This window comes from Salminus brasiliensis, chromosome 17, assembly GCF_030463535.1.
Source record: "Salminus brasiliensis chromosome 17, fSalBra1.hap2, whole genome shotgun sequence".
In the NCBI taxonomy this organism is placed as follows: Eukaryota; Metazoa; Chordata; class Actinopteri; order Characiformes; family Bryconidae; genus Salminus; species Salminus brasiliensis.
Genome location: NC_132894.1, coordinates 22,577,587 through 22,595,059, shown reverse-complemented (window position 1 = coordinate 22,595,059; position 17,473 = coordinate 22,577,587).

Sequence of the window (17,473 nt, the reverse complement as noted above, 5' to 3'; positions counted from 1 at the left end):
TCACCGCTGTGCTTGCAAACAAAGGCTTTGCCACTAAGTATTGAGTGTGTTTGGCAAGAGGGATCAAATACTTATTTTCCTCATTGAAATACAAATTAATTAAAATATATTCTTTAAAATTATATTCTGGATTTTTGTCTTGATATTCTGTCTCTCCATGTTAGAATATATCTACCATTAAAAGTGCAGAAGGATAGTGTCTTTATTAGTGGGCAAACAAAGAAAATCAGCAAGGGATCAAATACTTCTTGGACTCACTGTAAATAGACAATATGGACTCTGAGGATTAATTGGCTGGTTAGCACACAGCCTGAAATCTATTTCACTATTTAAAATTCTGCAGTCATTTACATTTACTCTCTTACCCCATGTGTTTCTTTGGACACTTGTATGAGCTTTTATAACTTCATATTCAGAAATTACCTGTAGTTTTAGTTAGAGTTTTAAGGTCATCATAAATACAGAAACACTCAGCTTCCAGGAGACCCTGTGTGAACTGATTTTATGACCCCCACCAATGTAATTAACAGACCTACACCCTTGATTTAGTTTCACAGAGATCTAGTGAATTAAGGTGGTTCACTTCAGACGGGTCTGGACATGTACTGGCTTAAGCAGGTTGGAGGTTTGGAGTCTGACTGTTTGAGGCTGTGGACAGGTGCCTTTTATACAGATAACGAGGTCAAACAGGTGCCATTAATACAGGTAACAAGTGGAGGACAGAAGAGCTTCAGGTCAGTGAGAGCCAGAAACCTTGACTAGTCCAGAAAAACTTATTTACCATAATTTACAAATAAATTCTTCATAAATCCTACAATGTGATTTCCTGGATTTTTTTGATTTTTTGTTTTGTCTCTCATAGTTGAAATGAACCTATGATAAATTACAGACCTCTCATATCTTTCTAAGTAAGAGAACTTGCACAATCAGTGGCTGACTAAATACTTTTTTGCCCCACTGTATATTTAACAGCCCAAACTCAATGCAGAACTGCTTGTACTCGGAAAGATGGAAGAATTTATATAAATTCTAATAAGATTTATAAAGCAGATTTTCCAACGTTACAATTACAAACCATGACCGTCTCAACACTGCAGAATTTGTCTGAAATACTACGAGTGACACTGATATTACTTTTTAATACAAGCAGAAAAGTGATAGAATAAATGGGTGGAATCAAGTAAATCACTTACCTGCCAACTATGCAGTTCACTAACCTGACAGTGTGACTGGGAAGGGCCAGTCAGTCCTGGCCTGGCACCTTCTTGATGCTCCTGGAGAGAACGATGGACCCCAGGCGGCACAGGTGAAGTATCATCTCTGAGGTAGAGGACCAGACGCAGCCAAAAGCTCTCCCAGCTGTCCACAAAGACAGAGCAGACGGACCTGTCCCACAGCCAGCAGTGGAGCGAGAAGAGCTGAGGAAACGGCTCCCTTACTGGTCTATAAGTGGTCAGGGGGCTGAAGACGATGATCCTGATGTCTGGCTTTTCCCGAAAAGTGTCCAGAAGCGTACGGCAGTGCTTCTTCAGGACCATGCTGCATCAGGAGGAGAACAGTGTAGAACGATGGTGCCAAAGCCACCTGGCAACATCCAGGAAGCGAGCACCTGGTAAAAAGGAGAACGTGGCGTTACTCTTTAGGGTCGATACTTTGAGGGTTTTACAGAAGAATCTTCAACAGTGAGAACACCGCCCTAAGGAGTCTTCCTCTGTGCAGGAGCAGGTGAAGAGCTGAGGTCCTTGAACCAGTTAGCAGAGCTGAGAACTTGCTGTGGTGGAAGAGCCCTCTGCTTTTTCCAGCCGCTTTTTAGATGCGGGAGTGGAGATGACGACCCTCTGTGTCTGTGGCGCCGGTTGTGTTGGAATTAAGATGGTCACGTTAGAGGAGTCACGGGCAGCCTCCAACCTCGTCATCGAAGTTTGACCGCCTCTAGAGCAGCAGCTACAAGCTTGACGACCTCCTGGAGAGCTCGTACCTGAGCGGGCGGACAGAAACAGACAGAAACGCAATAACAGGGAGCAGAGAGCACAAGGATTACAACAACTGGCTCAGATGAAGACAAAGCCACAAAAGTGGTACCAAGTTACCCATTAAAGAGAACAACAGGCTTTATTACCTGAATGTGGTCAATGATCACAGTGGTGATGGTTGCAGTGTGTTACAATATTCAAACAGCATGAAATCCTTGTTCACTGTAATTATGATGTTTCACAATATGCAGTAGAGAGCATGGAAATCAAGGGTAAGATTGATTAACTGAACTGTGAAGTCTGCAGACAAGACAAATCTGCTCAGAGTAGAAACAGAACCTGATGCATGAGCAAAAGCAGTACTTGAACTAGTACATACTGACCTAGCTGCTCCTATAGATCCAGTGGGGGTGGGGAGGGAAACTCCAGACAAGCAGCTCCAGACAGGGAGCTCAGGACATGAGGAGAGAGAGAGAGAAAAAGATGACGATTAGAACAAGCTTTACGTTTAGTGAGAGACCTGTAGCAGAAATAGTTAGAGACACAACCACAATAATAGTGATAAAAAGCCTGTAATCAGAGCAGGACAGAACAGTGGTGAAATGTAATCAGAGCAGGACAGAACACAGAACTGGAGAGTTCTCTGAAAGCTGGTGTTAGAGAGAGAAGTTTTTCATCTAGATTTAAAGACTGAGAGTGTGTCTGATTCCCGGATATTAACAGGGAGCTTGTTCCAAAGTTGGGGGCTTTGTAAAAGAACGCTCTTCCTCCTGCACTGTTTTTTCTAATACGTGGGACTGATAATAGGCCAGCATCTTGCGAGCGGAGTGTACGTGGAGGGCTGTAAGGTGTAAGAAGTTCCTCCAGATAATGTGGGGTCAAGACCATTGAGAGATTAATATTTTAGAAGTATTTTATGATCTGTACTGAATTTAACAGGTAATCAGTGTAAGGATGAAAGAATTTGACTAATATGATCAAATGTCCTAGCTCTAGTTCGTACCCTGGCAGCAGCATTCTGAACAAGCTGGAGCTTATGAAGAGATTTACCTGAACTTCCAGCCTACAGCACTGCAGTAGTCCAGCCTTGAGGTTCTGAGGGTGCCCACATTTATGCACCTGCCTAATTTTGTTTGAATAATTATTGCACACTTTCTATAAATCCTATAAACTTCATTTCTCTTCTCAAATATCACTGTGTTCATAGGCTTTATGATATATTTAACTGAAATTACTGATCAGCACAACCAATGATTTATAAAGGAAAATCATCAAAATTATCAGGGGTGCCCAAACTTTTTCATACCACTGAAAAAGGTATTACCCAATTTCACCTTCACAGGACTGCAGAAATGTTCTCCGAGTGGTAAGCCTGAATCCGGGATCCGGGTTAAAGTAACCTCAAGGTCTAAGAATATGGCGACCCGTAATTCCTAAGACAAGCGGTCTAATTAATTTACTTAAGGTCACCTCGGGTACAGAGTCTCAGAGTCAGTAGAGCGCCTGAATTGACTCAGAATCACTCATTGGGATGACGGCGGCCGCCTCTGTCGCTTTCTGATCCTGTCTCTGAAAACTCTGGACCCAGAGGAATATTGGGATCTCGGTGGAACCTCCAAAACTGTGGTAGTCTGATTTGCTTCTCTGCGCATTGTTTCAAAGTAACAAAACGTACAAGACAAGAAAAGCAGATTCACCATTTGACATTTTTTGACTGATGGAATTTGGCTTCCCTCTGTAACCCAGCTGTGCTGTGAACACACGTGCCTGGAGCGGTGGGCAAAAGTACGTAAAGGTCTTGCTCAAGAGTGGCAGTTTGCCGAGCCCAGGGATCGAACACACAACACTGTCAAATAGCCAGGAGCTCTAAACGCGGAGCCACCACTGGCCCCTACAGCCACCACTGGCCCCTACAAAATCTAATAATATTTTTAAAGCAGATTTTCCAACGTTACAACTACAAACCATGACAGTCTTGATACTGCAGGATTTGTCTGAAATATTATGAGTGACACTGATATTACTTTTTAATACAAGCAGAAAAGTGACTGAATAAATGGGTGGAATCAAGTAAATCATGTAAATCACTTACCTGCCAACTACGCAGTTCACTAACCTGACAGTGTGAATGGGAAGGGTCAGTCAGTCCAGGCCTTAAACCTTCTTGATGTTCCCGGAGAGAACGATGGACCATCTCTGTGTTAGAGGACCGGACGCAGCCGAAAGCTCTTCCAGTTCTCTACAAAGTCAGTGCAGACGGACCTATCCCACAGCCAGCAGTGGCCCGAAGCCGATGGTCCGAGTGTCTGTTTTTTTCCGAAAAGAGGACAGAAGAGTACTGCAGTGCTTTTTCAGGGCCACGCTGCATCAGATGGAGAATAGTGGAGAACAATGGTGCCAAAGCCACCTGGCGACATCCAGGTGAAAACAGCTGTGGTGGTGGAAGAGTCCTCCAGACTTTTCCCAGCCACACTGACATTTCCAGGCCCTTTCAGGTGCAGGAGAGGAAATGATGACCTTCTGTGTCTGCCTCGTTGGTAGAGCTGGAATTAAGACGGTCACACCTCGTCTTCAGTCGGTGGAATTTGGACTGCCTCTACAACAGCAGCTGGGTCTGCCGCACAAGCTTGACAACCTCCTGGGTAGCTTATTCCTCTGTGGTTGCCTCTGTGTAAAAACACAGACAAAAACGCAAACAATGGTCAGTGAGAGAATACTGTACAGTAACAGGGAGCAGAGAGCACAAGCATCACAACAACTGGCTCAAATAAAGAAGACAAAGCCACAAAAGTGGTACCAAGTTCACCATTAAAGAGTACAATAGGCTTTATTACCTGATGAAGCATGAAGATCAAGGGTAAGACTGATGAACTGAACTGTGAAGTCTGCAGACAAGACAAATCTGCTCAGAGTAGAAACAGAACCTGATGCTCGAGCAAAAGCAGTACTTGAACTAGTACATACTGACCTAGCTGCTCCTATAGATCCAGTGGGGGTGGGGAGGGAAACTCCAGACAAGCAGCTCCAGACAGGGAGCTCAGGACATGAGGAGAGAGAGAGAGAAAAAGATGACGATTAGAACAAGCTTTACGTTTAGTGAGAGACCTGTAGCAGAAATAGTTAGAGACACAACCACAATAATAGTGATAAAAAGCCTGTAATCAGAGCAGGACAGAACAGTGGTGAAATGTAATCAGAGCAGGACAGAACACAGAACTGGAGAGTTCTCTGAAAGCTGGTGTTAGAGAGAGAAGTTTTTCATCTAGATTTAAAGACTGAGAGTGTGTCTGATTCCTGGATATTAACAGGGAGCTTGTTCCAAAGTTGTGGGCTTTATAAAAAGAAGGCTCTTCCTCCTGCACTGTTTTTTCTAATACGTGGGACTGATAATAGGCCAGCATCTTGCGAGCGGAGTGTACGTGGAGGGCTGTAAGGTGTAAGAAGTTCCTCCAGATAATGTGGGGTCAAGACCATTGAGAGATTAATATTTTAGAAGTATTTTATGATCTGTACTGAATTTAACAGGTAATCAGTGTAAGGATGAAAGAATTTGACTAATATGATCAAATTTCCTAGCTCTAGTTCGTACCCTGGCAGCAGCATTCTGAAAAAGCTGGAGCTTATGAAGAGATTTACCTGAACTTCCTGCAGAAATGTTCTGTGAGTGGTAAGCCTGAAACATCCACTGTTAGAATTGTGTCCCTACTGAGGGAGAGGGGTACTGAAATTTAAGTGTTTCTTTGCTGCTTTGGACATCTGCGTCCTTTGAGTCCGGATCACGTCAAAAAGTCAATGGTCTAAAACAAATATAAAAATTAAAATATCAAAAGGGATCCGGGTTAAAGTAACCTGAAGGTCTAAGAATATGGCGACCCGTAATTCCTAAGACAAGCGGTCTAATTAATTTACTTAAGGTCACCTCGGGTACAGAGTCTCAGAGTCAGTAGAGCGCCTGAATTGACTCAGAATCACTCATTGGGATGACGGCGGCCGCCTCTGTCGCTTTCTGATCCTGTCTCTGAAAACTCTGGACCCAGAGGAATGTTGGGATCTCGGTGGAACCTCCAAAACCGTGGTAGTCTGATTTGCTTCTCTGCGCATTGTTTCAAAGTAACAAAACGTACAAGACAAGAAAACCAAATTCACCATTTGACATTTTTTGACTGATGGAATTTGGCTTCCCTCTGTAACCCAGCTGTGCTGTGAACACACGTGCCTGGAGCGGTGGGCAAAAGTACGTAAAGGTCTTCCTCAAGACCTGTACTGCTACAGGGTCTGTAATGAACCACAGAGCTTTAAAGAGATTCAGCTAAATCAACATTCTGGGTTGAGGCTATGAAAGAGGAGAGGACTTCCCTCATTGAATATGACACATTTACTCTGACCCCTCTCCCAGAAGCTGAGCATGCAGTGAGGGGAAGGAGGGTCTAAGATTAAAAACTGTAGATGGAGCAGAAATGTTCTCTAGATGAAAATGGCTTTACACTGAAATCAGGAGGATAACACTGATAATCTGGGTCGATGATCATTTACCAGTTTTCCTACTCTTAGGATGGAGGCAGCAGCAGCAGCACAATCCCTGAATATCATTAAGAGTAGTAGTACTGAATGATGGTGTAGTAAAAGAATTTATATCAATTCTAATAAGATTTTTAAAGCAGATTTTCTGAAGCTCCAGTTATAAACCATGTGGAGGACAGAGACAGTCTCCACACTGCAGGGTCTGTCTGAGACACTATGAGGGACACTGATTTATTACTTTTTAAAACAAGCAGAGAAATGACAGAATAAATGATGATTAAATCCAGTAAATCATGTAAATCACTCACCTGCCCACTGTCCAGCTCACTAACCTGAACGCCGGACCTCTTTGGGCTCCGAGGACCTCGAACCGGTCAGCAGAGGTGAAAACCGGCGGTGGAGGTGCAGGAGTCCTCGGCTTTTTCAAGGCCACGCGGACGCCCCCACAGGCCCTCTCCGGTGCGGGAGAGGAGACGACGACCCTCCGTGAGACAGAGGACTGTACAGCAGCACAGGGAGCAGAGAGCTCCAGGACCACAGCAGCTGTCTCAGAGGAAGGAGACAGAGCTGAGAGTAAAGGCTGTAAAGGAGGGCCGGTCGCTCGACGCTCTGTGAAGAATCACAGCTCGAGCTTCTAAAGCAGAACCGCGTCCAAACACGCGCTCAAACATACCGGAGATCACGTGAACGCCGGAAGTGACGCTTCGTTACGCAATCACGTTTCAAGGCGCGTCAGTTCCCCGGTCCCGCTGCAGACCCGAGCAACGAGCTAGCAGTGTGAAGCTAGCAACACTTGGACAGAGTAGCGAACGAAATCCTGTCAAAATAAAAGTCCCTCCTAAACCGGAATAAAAATATTTCTGACTCTCTAAACTGAAAATGATAAACTAGTTTAAGAAAGCAGTGTTTACAACTATTTAACAGCTTATTAAAAGTAACTCAAATTAATAACTGTAAATAAAAACAGATATAAAGGAAAATTGTTTCTATACTGAGTGTTGCTGGGAATAGTTTTTCTTTCTCTGGCACTTCATTAATATAATCTTAATCAGGAAACATAAATCTTTAATAAAAGTGGCATTATGAAGGAAAATATAGGGCTTTAGACACTGGCACCATGTTTATCCCGCAATGACAAAGTGAAAACAGAGTTTTCTAATAAATTTCTGCAAATTTATTTAAAAAAAGAAAAACTAAAATGTTGCAGTGACATAAGTATTCAGACCCTTTACTTAGTACTTAGTTGAAGCACCTTTGGCAGTGATTACAGACTCCAGTCTTCTTGGGTATGATGCCGCAAGGTTTGCTCACCTGGATTTGGGGATTTTCGGCCTTTCTTCTCTGCAGATCCTCTCCGTAAGGTTGGATGGGGACGTCAGTGGACAGCAATTCTCAGGGCTCTTCAGAGATTTTTAATAGGGTGTAAAGCAGGGCTCTGAGAATGAGGCCACAGTGTGGAGTTCACTTCATTTCACAGTATTGGACCCAAAAGAGGAAAAGACAGACACAGATCAGAATTCATTTGAAGGATTAACTAAAAATAGTTTATGTAAACAAATAAAATATTCACCAAGTAACTCCTCACATTCTTTCAATTTTTTTTTTAAACAAGGACAGAAGTGTTCTCCTTTTAGCTGCTGGATTTCCTGAGGGGGGGACAGGAGGCACTCCTGCTGGTGGAGGGGACTGACTGGCTCACAGGGTCAGACTTGGCACAGGAGGGCGCGTCATCTTCCCCTTTCTGCTGTGGCCTCACCCTGCTCAGTGTCCATCCCTGTAGGGGGACTTCTTAGCTCCTAAAAGACATACATGTGATGGTACAGTGTTGTCCCTATTAGCTGCTCGTACAGAAAAGACACCTCATCATTCTGTGCTCACCTTTTGCCCAGCACCAGTGGAAAGTTGGGAATCTCTGAAAACACACTTTCTAAACACTGTTTTTCTGGTTAGGACGATGGAACATAACAGACACCAGCGCAAGCCCTTATACCTACAGTCATTATCATTATGTGGAACATGACATGCACCTTATATATATTTAAGTTGTCCCTTTTTTTGGTCATTTGCTCAGGAGAACCCTTATTCTCCAGGCCTAAGTCTCTGTGAATTGTCCTGTAAACCAGGCACCCTGAGTCCGGCATGAATAAAGATGCAGGTTATTTTTGGACAGGCGGCATGATGGAGCCACAAACCCAGTTTCTGGGACTCGGAGGAGAGGAGGAGGTTTGGGGGTTTCTGGATGCAGCCCAGTAGCAGCAGTGAGGAGACCGGCCTTAAGCAGTGTGGCTGACCTTTCCCTCATAATGCCGCTAAAATCATTTTCCACAGTGAATTACTTCTGCTCCACTTTATGAAAATAAACTGAAATGAAATAGAAATATAGAAAATGTGTGAATCTGCTGGACTTTCATTTAAAAAGACAAAACATGAAGCAGTTTCTCTCTGAAGGTCAGGTGTTGTTTCCAAACCGACTAAAGAGAATAAAAGTGCTTGATAAAGCTCCTCCGTATTGGAGGGTTTTTAACTGGAGACGATGTGAAATGAGCTCTAATAAAACACTGAAGTGTTTCTGTTTATTTCTGTGTTCAGCAGATGTTCAGTCTACATGCAGATTAAACAGGGGGATTTTTCACATCATCAAATATTAATAAACGTGACTATTTTATTTACGAGGAGAACAAAGCAGTTACACACTCAGATCAAACACATGCAGTTAAATGTAGATAAAATGACATTCAGTGAAGAGAAGAAACACAGGCAGACATCACTGTATGGAGCTCCCGTCTCAGTCTGGACGAAGCTGATGAACACAAGTGAATCAGGCGATGGAGGTGTAGTGTTTTATTAGAACAGCAGGTGGCGCAGTAGAGCTGAGGAGCTGAGAAGCACTTTGACTTCAACTGTGTTAAAAAGCCTGAAAGGGTTTTTTTGAGTTTTTACACTGTTTTTACACTGTTTTTACACTGTAACCGGACACACACACACACACACACACACACACACACCATATAAAATGCTAAAACTAACATTTTTAAGAAACTGCTTCACCACTAAACATGGGATCAACATACAAACTCCAAATGTTGCATCATGATAATTTATCTTCAGACCTAGAAAAGATACAATTACACAGAGGAGGATGATGGTGATGATGATGATGATGATGATGATGGTGATGGTGATGATGATGATAATGGTGAGGATGATGGTGATAATGATGATGGTGATGGTGATGATGGTGGTGATGATGATGATGGTGATGATGGTGATGATGATGATGATGATGGTGGTGGTGATGATGATGATGATGATGGTGAGGATGAGGATGAGGATGATGATGGTGAGAATAATGGTGATGATGATGATAATGATGGTGATGATGAGGATGAAAGGATGGTGATGATGATAATGATGATGGTGATGGTGATGGTGATGATGATGATGATGATGATGATGGTGAGGATGGTGGTGATGATGATGATGGTGATGATGATAATGATGATGGTGGTGATGATAATGATGATGGTGTTGATGATGATGATGATGATGGTGAGGATGGTGGTGATGATAATGATGGTGATGATGAGGATGAAAGGATGGTGATGATGATGATGATGGTGTTGATGATGATGATGATGATGATGGTGAGGATGGTGGTGATGATGATGATGGTGATGATGTTGATGATGGTGATGCTGATCAGGAACTGATCAGGAACCTGTGAACAGAGAGCAGAACAGTCCAAACCTGTTAGTGTTCATATAAGCTACATCAGCAAGGAGCTTCCTCTCCCCTTTAGATGATCTAGACTGAGATTCATTTTTAAAGTATGTGAGATATTTCCTCTGATTGATCATCAGTGTGACCTTCATTTTAAAACACAGTCTGAGAGAAAGCTCTATCCTCACGCTGCTCAAATACTCGTGTTACTTTCATATCAGTGCAGCAATATTTTCATTTCTGCTCCAATACTTCTGCAGCATTTTGTTCAAAAAGTCCACACAAAGCCTGCTATTGGGGGACATCTGCAATAGCGCCACCTTCAGCTGAGTTGTTAATAAACTGTACAGTTAGCCGTTGTTGTTTTGTAGAAAAGTGTTATTGTTTGTGTGCAGTGTGTAGAGTACAGCCTAAATAACCCTCATGGTTGGAGATGAAAGTGTATAAAGTGTTTAATATGTGTGTGTGTGTGTGTGTGTGTGTGTGTGTTTTCCATTGTAGGAAGAAAAGGGGCTGAGATCCAAACTGGAGAAAAGTGTTTTCCTCCTTTTCATCACAACTCGTCCACAGAAAAGCTCACAACTAATCAGTGAATCAGTTTCTGTCCCGCCTGTCCTGGTCTCCTCTGTTCTGGTCTTACCCTGCCTGTTTTATTTCTAGCTGTGCCGTTTCAGTTGTTCTAGCCTGACCTTGTTTTGCCCTGCCTCGTGCTTTTGTCTCTCGTCAGTTCTGGTCCCTCCTGTGCCTAAGTGTTCACACCTGTACCCCGTTCCTCGCCACGCCCTCGTCCTCGCTTGTGTATATCTACCCCTGTGTTTCACGCTGGCCTTTGTCTGTCTTTGCACATGGTGCACGTGTTTGTTTGCCCTGTCCTTGATGTGTTCCTGTCAGTCAGCGGTTTGTTAATTCATTGTCCAGTGGTTCCTTACCTTAGTTATCTTGTCTGGTTGTACCAATGGTTCAGTTTATTTCTGTGTTTCTAGTCAGTGTGTCATTGTTGCCTCCCTCAGTTTGTGTTCTTAATGTTTCATCTTCTCCAAACAACTGTGAAGTTTATAATATTCGTATCATGTTCAGGAACAGAGCCTGAATGAACAGCTGACCTGCATTACTGATGTGTTCTGGATGTTTCTTTGTTTTGAACTTCTCTCTGTATCTTGATGTGAAACACTGAGTCTGAGCTCTGAGGAGAAAACTCATTAGTGTAGCAGTAATTGGGGAAATGGGACAGCTGATCTCTTTTAGATATGATGTTGACTACTGATGAACTGAGCCAATCACAACTCTCGCTTTCAGCACACCCCTAGTACTGCCCAGCCAATCACAGCTGCTGCACAGAGCAGCACATATACAGCAATTCTGTCCATTTAACTTTTAACTGTGAATTATTTATTTATATATATATATAATGAGAACAGCTTGTTAGAAATAGGGTGATTAATAAAGCTGAACTGAGCAGACAGTGCTTGCGGTTGTTCACTGAAAATGAGCAGTAAATGTTGGAGTTTCTGGAAGCAGCCCGAGGCTTTTTAACACAGTTAAGGTCAAAGTGCTTCTCAGCTCCTCAGCTCTACTGCGCCACCTGCTGTTCTAATAAAACACTACACCTCCATCGCCTGATTCACTTGTGTTCATCAGCTTCGTCCAGACTGAGACGGGAGCTCCATACAGTGATGTCTGCCTGTGTTTCTTCTCTTCACTGAATGTCATTTTATCTACATTTAACTGCATGTGTTTGATCTGAGTGTGTAACTGCTTTGTTCTCCTCGTAAATAAAATAGTCACGTTTATTAATATTTGATGATGTGAAAAATCCCCCTGTTTAATGTGCATGTAGACTGAACATCTGCTGAACACAGAAATAAACAGAAACACTTCAGTGTTTTATTAGAGCTCATTTCACATCGTCTCCAGTTAAAACCCTCCAATACGGAGGAGCTTTATCAAGCACTTTTATTCTCTTTAGTCGGTTTGGAAACAACACCTGACCTTCAGAGAGAAACTGCTGCATGTTTTGTTGTGTTTTTAAATAAAAAGTCCAGCAGATTCACACAGTTTCTACATTTCTATTTCATTTCAGTTCATATTTCAGTTCATATTCAGCTCGTTGCTCCCGGGAAAGTGACGCGCCTTGAACGTAATTACGTTCAGTGACGTGCGAAGCGTCACTTCGGGCGATCACGTGATCTCCGGTATTTTGAGCGAGACTCTGAACCGCTGTTTGGATTCGGTTCTTCTTTAGAAGCTCGACTCGTAACAACCTGATTAAATCAACATTAGCGCTTCGTGTTTCCCGCATTAAGTTTGGGCTGTTAAATGTAGGATCTCTAGAAGCTAAAGCAGTCCCTGTCACTGAGATTATTACTGAAAACCTCCTCGGTTCACTGTGTCTTTGTGAAACGGGGGTTAAACCTAATGAATCATTGCTTTGAATGAATCGACTCCCCCAGGCTTGAACTCCTGCAGTTCTCCTCGCAGGTCTGGTCACAGCAGTGGAGTAGCCTCGATCTCTGATCCAGTTCTGGACATAAACCCAAAACTCAGGTTCTGAAGTGAAATCGTTTCTAGTGCTGAGTCTGAAAGTGGCAGACTCTTCCCCGGCTTCTAAAAAGCAGCTCTCTCTTCTGTTTATTACAGTCTGTCGTCCTCCTGGACTTCATACACATTTACTGAGTGAATTTGCTGACTTCTTATCAGAGGGAGCTTTCTCTACTGATAAGACTTTAAATGTTGGAGATTTCAATATTCACTTGGAGACTCAGGACCCCTCAGAACTGGTTTAATCAATCTTAGATGTCCAACTCCGAGATGCAACCATACACACCTAGTTCTGACCCTGGGTATTGAGACAGTCAGCATAGTCAGCATCTCTCAGCCTGACTCTATCTCTGACCACTACCTAACCATGTAGTCTTAAACCAGGAGATCCTCCTGCAGCCTCGCTTTATGAGCAAGCGTACCATAACAACCTCTACAGCCAGTGTATTTATTAATAACCCTCCAGATTTAACCATCTCCTGCCCATCTCCTCCTCTAGATCCTGAGCATGAAACAGATGATCTGCTGTCTGTGCTCCGCTCTAATCTTGACCATGTTGCATTAATTAGGAAAAGGTCAGTGTCTTGGTATGATGACCGCCTGCGTCCTCTAAAACAGAGAACTCGTATTTACTCTTTATTTGCTGCAGCTGGGCAACATAATCTGTAAACATGGCATTGACTTGACTTTCATTGCCACCCAGCTCTACTTATCCACCTTAATAAAATAACAGCCTGTCTGAAAGACATAGAGAGGTCTTACTTATTGATCCAAACATGCAAATATTGCTGTAGATTTAGATGGATTCTCAGTCTTACCCAGTAGCACTGTAAAAAGCCTAGGAGCTGTTTCTGACTCTGTCCTCTCGTTTGATGCACACATCTGTTACATGGTTAAAACTGCCTTCTTCCACCTACGTAATATTGCTAAACTGGGTAATGTACTCTCCTTACATCACGCAGAGAAGCTGGTGCAGCATTCATAACTTCTAGATTGGATGACTGTAAAGCTCTTCTGGTTGGAAGTTCATGTAAACCATTAAAAAAAGCTCCAACTAGTTCAGAATGCAGCTGCTAGAGAGCTCACTAGGGCTCAGAGATTTGACCATAGTAGTCCCATTCTCTCGTCCCTGCACTGGTTACCAGTTCAATTCTGCACTGATTATAAAATACTCCTTCTGACCTATAAGTCACTAAACGGTTTGGCCCTACAATATCTTGGGGAACTTCTTAAACCTACAAGCAGTCACGTACACTTCGCTCGCAGGACGCTGGCCTTCTGTCAGTTCCTCGCCTCAGGAGAATCAACGCTGGAGGAGGAGCTTTCTCTCATCAGGCTTCTCAACTCTGGAATAAACCTCCTGCTGCTGTTCGGGACTCAGACACACTGTGTTTAAATCCAGATTAAAAACCTACCTTTAAGCTCAAGCTTTCAGAGAATCCATCAGTGCACTGGACTGTTCTCCTTGCTGATGTAGCTTATATGAACACTAACAGGTTTGGACTGTTCTGCTCTCTGTTCACAGGTTCCTGATCAGTTCTGCAGTCTCTCTAATCTCCTTCCTTTACAGGCCGGACATCAGACTGATCTGACCTCTCCTGAACACCCCTCCTCCTGTAACCTTTTCCTGTGCTCCTCCTAACCCTCTGTGTTTTCCCTCCTTTCTGTTTTCTGTCTCTTTCACATGTACTGAGAAGCCCGGGGCCAACTGCTCCATCCTGGTACCGCCTGACCTGACCTGGCTCTCCACTGCCCTCCTGCCCGCGGTCCTGCTCTGGAGCCTCACATTGACTCATCCTCACCTCCCTGCATGACTCTGCTTCTGACTGTTTACCTGCATGGACTTTATCTCTCTCACTCACATTCTCATCTTGTTTGTCTTGATGCAAAATTGACCTTTTTGTTTTGTTAATGTTTTTATTCCTGTTTTGATTTTTATTATGATCCAGTGTCGACTGGAGGAGGATGGGTTCCCCCTTTCAGTCTTGGTTCCTCATCAGAGAGCATTGAGCTGTTAGATTAGCTGTACGAATAACGTCCTCATCAGAGAGCTTCGGCCATGATATCTGTGTGTGTTTCTGTTCTGTACCACAGTGGGAAAGACGTGAGCAGGATTGTGCTTTCCAGGGTAAACTGATGAACTTCTACAAAAGCAGACATTCAGAGCTGTGGGAACGTCAGTGTAAATGGACTTGGTCTAAAATGAAGATCCTGATCCTGCTTCTGGACTCACAGCACTGCACATTTTAACCTGACCAGCAAACTGATGGACAGTGACTGCTGGCATGTTTCAGGGCTTGTGAATGATAATTGTCGGCTCTTCACACCCAGTTTCTGAAAGTTTCACTTGTATCTTTTTCCTCCTGAACCTTTTATTTAAGAAAGGACCGACCGTGTTACTTCTACAATTAAGAGTCACAGAACTGCACCAAAGGTAGCAGGGTAGGAGGCTGTGGATCATTGAGGCTGGTAAGAGATGCTCATTTAGGTTCATTAGAAAACTCCTTCTACATTAAACAGCATTAATTACTGCTTTAGTTTATCACCTCAACATATAACTTAAAGCCCACTGACAGCCATAGATTAGCTACAACTGCTTTCTGAAACCTGGGCTGATTTATTTGCAACATTAAAAGTGAACTTCTGACCCCGTTCATCACACCGTTTATAATATAGTGAAGTTGAGGTCTAGAGCTTTGGGAAGAGAAATAAAGGAACCAGCACAACAGATCTGATGCTCAAGTGAAATCTTTTATTATTTTCAACACAAACAAACAACATCAAATGAACATCATAAAACTTCAGGGTGAGAGAAGACCAAAATAAACAGAACCTCACATCCCATCTTACTAAACAACCTAGAAAAAGAGAAAACACTAAACACAGCGGTCTTACCTCCTCCCTCATATAACACAGCAGAAAAGACAAATAATAATAATAATAAACAAATAAATGACCCTCACCGCGACACTGATGTGACCAGAGCTAGACTACTGACCATCACCATATTTACAGGAAAATAACACAATTACCAGCTAAAAGACTGTCAGAGCAGCAGGAAATCCTCAGAGTCCCAAGCTGCCTCAGCGTGACCGCCATTGGCGTGGTTAGGTAAGGAAAGCAGCTGTTGACCGTCCTAAAGGTCGCTAGACGTCGCTAAATGACATCATCTCCTAATTTGTATGATTTGCATAATTGTGTACAAATGAACTCTGAATAAATGAACTTCTTAAGTTGATTCCTTTTTTTTTTTTGCTTTTGAAATAGGTCAAATGTCCCACATTACATAAATCATTTTACATAAATGACATAAATCAATGTAGCTCTGTGTTGTTAAATGTTAGCATATCAAATTTAATCAGAGGACTGTTCTGTGGGGAGGAGCTGCTACTCTACGCTCAGCCCTCCTCCTTTATCTTGCCTTTGGACCCACAAAGTGACCCTAAAACAGACAGTTTGGCAGAGATACTTCGTTTTTTTGGTTTATTAATTTATTTATTTTGTGTCTCTCTGAAGACGCATTTATATTTACATCCCTCTCTGTAAACAGGGGGCGGGGTCAGCGGCGGAGAGAGAGAGAGAGAGAGAGAGAGAGAGAGAGAGAGAGAGAGAGAGAGAGAGAGGGAGGACACAAACTGGTCACCAGATGGCAGCACTAACTGTTTTAGCCATACAACACTAGATGAAACAGATCTTGAAGGAATCTTGAACTTGGGGGTTCATCACCACAATGAGTCTAAACGAGCTCAAACACTGTGTGATGTGAATCAGTGCATGACAGCTAATCATTTCTGAAAGATTGAGAATCTTGGTAATGGGCATGGGCGAGCTCTCTAGCTAGAACCTCCCTCCCTGTTGTGTTGTTGTGGTGTGTTTTGGTGTTGTGTTGTTGTGGTGTGTTTTGGTGTGTGTCCTCACAGTGCTGCCGGGCTTCTCCAGGTGAGAAAGAGCTCTGTGTAGAAGACAGATGACAGCATCATCCACCCCGACACCAGACTGGTAGGCAAACTGAAGAGAGTCCATGGATGGGCTCACCAGAGGGCGGATGTGGTTAAAAGACCAGCCTCTCCAGTGATTTCATCAGATGAGAAGCCAGTGCCACCGGCCTGAAGCTGTTTAGGTCCTTTGGGTGCAGTGTTTTACGCACAGGTACCACACAAGATGAGGGAAGAACGGCCTTGTAGCGTCTCCTCAGGGCGCAACAAAGAGCTGAGGACCTCGCAGCAGTTAGTAGATGTGAAAACTGGCTGTGGTGGTGGAGGAGCCCTCTGCTTTTCCAGGTCCTCTCCGGTGCGGGAGTGGAGATGATAACCCTCTGTGTCCGCTACGTTGGTAGTGCTGGATTTAAGATGGCCAGCGTTAGAGGAGTCTCCAGCCTCGTCTTCCGTTGGTGGAGTCTGGACTGCCTCTACAACAATAGCAGTAAAGCTTGATGACCTCCTTGCAGAGCGCCTGGAGATCTCACTCCTCCGCAGTCACCAAGTACCTCCAGAGTAAACACAGAGCAACGCAAACGACGATCAGTGAGACAGTACTGTACAATAACACAGGGAGCAGAGCACAAGCATCACAACAACTGTCTAAGATGAAGACAAAGCTGATACAGGAGAGAATAAGACACACTCCTGAACTGATTCTTTTTTTTTTTTTTTTTTAGACAAAAACGATCCTTCCTTTAGTGAGTACTTGTGAGTATCAGACAATATTAATATCTGATCATC